This window comes from Arachis duranensis, chromosome 4 (genome assembly GCF_000817695.3).
Source record: "Arachis duranensis cultivar V14167 chromosome 4, aradu.V14167.gnm2.J7QH, whole genome shotgun sequence".
In the NCBI taxonomy this organism is placed as follows: domain Eukaryota; kingdom Viridiplantae; phylum Streptophyta; class Magnoliopsida; order Fabales; family Fabaceae; genus Arachis; species Arachis duranensis.
Window position 1 is genome coordinate 99,070,042 of NC_029775.3, and position 2,599 is coordinate 99,072,640.

Below are 2,599 nucleotides of genomic sequence, written 5' to 3' on the forward strand. Positions count from 1 at the left end.
CATCGATGCACACTCATCTTGCATCGATGCAAAGCATGCAACGATTTGTTGCATCGATGCAAAGATGTTTGTATCGATGCAACCTAGCTGAAAATTCAAATTTCAGCTTCAAAGACACATTTGCATCGATGCAAAGTGTTATGCATCGATGCAAATATTTCAAAAACATAAAAAACGGCTAGTTTTGACATAAAGGCTCCATCCCATTAATTTCCCAACGTTTCTAAGGTTTGGGGAATCTATGAATAGATGGATTGAAGCCTTATTTCACCAATTTTTGAGTATTTGGAAACTATCTTGTTCATATTCTTTCATTCTACACATTTTTAAAGTGATATAATACACAATTTGTGAGAGCAATATCAATTGGTTCAATAGTGCTAAACTTGTAATCATACACTCTTCTAGAGAGTACTCATTTCATCTCAACAATTCTTTGAGAATTGTTTTCTTGTACACCTTGTAAATTGGAGTGTGATCTCCAAGGTTGAGTCAAGAGTTATAAACACTATAGTCGGTGAGGATACCAAAGAGGTATACTAAGTACTCAAGGCAAATCTTAGAGAAGGTATCTCTAAGTGGAGTGGGTTAGTATACTAGTGGTGATCATATACCGTGAGGTGTTAGAAACTAAGGACTCGGATTGTAAAAGGTTTTGCGCGAGCACCTTGAAGCTTGGCAATAGTGGAACTTCTCAATTGCGATTGAGAAAGAAAGTGGACGTAGGACAAGGATTGTGCCGAACCACTCTAAATAGCGTTTGCATCTCTCCAAACTCATCTCTTCAATATTATTGTCTTTTACCTTTGAACAAATAAATTGTGATCGAAAAGTAGCTTCGTAAGTACTTAAGGAGTGGCTTAAGTCCGATTGGTGAAAAGCTTGATCAATTTATTTGAGTTGGTGTCTATTGGAAAGTAAAAGCTCCTTATAAATGCTTAGCAATTGAGTTAAGCTCTTGGAAAAATACTAGTACAATAACACTTTTTGTATATTGTCTTTAACTTTCGTAAAAAGATTAATTGTTGTTGCAATACTCAATTCACCCCCCCCCCTCTTGAGTAATTGTGCATAGGTTCTACATTATGTAGATTGCATTGGTCATGTGGTAGCTAGAGAAGATGCAAGAGATTTGATAACCAAAATTGGGCAACACACTAAACGCATGATGGTTTATTTGAAGGATTTAGAGTTTGTTTTCTGGAGACTTTGTTTGTTGTTGAATCAATTTTGAATAAATTATTCTTATGGGGTTATAATTTATTCTATATCAGGTGTTTATGTGTTACTTTAGTGGTGTGCTTATTCATGCATTCTGTCTGTGTTTTTAGAAGAAATAAGATGAAGTGTACTCTATTTTGTAACTTTGTTAATGAAGTGGTTACATTTCTACATAGGCCAGATTGTGAGCCAGTAGTTATGATCGCTCAGCTTTTTAAACCATATGTGTATTTGAATGATGTTAGCATCCAAATTAGCTTTGATCCTTCTCAAGTATATTGTAATGTTGACTTTCTTGCTATTATTGGTTTTAAAAAGAGGTATGCAAACATGATATATAGTGAAGGACCCATAGTTTTTTGTCTTCAAATATGTATAATTTTTTATCAAAAACTATACTATGTGATGTCCAATATTTTTGTATTATATAATTTACTTGAACAAGGTGATCTAGCTTCTCAAAGAATCAATCTTATTGAGAGTCAAGACCAACCTTCTATGTCTGATGAAATATCCCAAAGAACAATTCTAATCAAGTCAATGAAAGAAGTTCTCCACTTGGACCACATGAGCTTTTTCGTTCAGTTTTTGAGTTTATACATTCCTTTATTTTATGTAATCTGATGATGGTAAGATGTTATGTTGTTTTAATGATTAGGAAACATCCTGCTGGGTTGTTGGTACCATAATTTATGTCGATGTAGGTTTGAAGGATTGATTCTACATATCGTGCAATACATGTCTCAGAAAAATGCAGCCGAATAAAAATCACTATTGGTGTGACCATTGTAGAAAAGTGGGGTTTAATGGTGTTTTCAGGTCATTAGATGACAATGGAGATTCAAATCCAATTTCTTTTATCTTTATTTTTAGTATTCCATAGCATGTATTTAAAGAGACATTTGTTTAAATGTAATTTTACACTTTAAAAATAAGAGACCAATTCAGCCTGTCAGCGCATTTTTGATAATAAATATGTATGAAGCCCGTCATTAGTTAAAAAAATATGAAGACAATGTTATTATGATTTTTTTTTAATTTATCTTTCTAATTCCATGCTAAGAGTATAATAGAATATTATAAGCTAAAGTTTATTAATTAGCGTAAGTAATGAATAATTTTTTATAGAAAAATTGTAAATGAAATTTTTATTATAAAATAATATGAAACAATTTTGATGTTGAATTCTTTAATGATAGTGATAAGCAACCTTTTTTTTTTATTTGGTCATAGGCTTAACCTAGCCAAAAAAGAACTCAACACACCTAGAAATTCGCCCATGAACTCGACCCACCCTACTCTCCTATGTAAGCACTCCTATATTATGTTTTTTTTTTCTTATATTATTGGTCTAGGATTTTTACATTATGTAAATTCA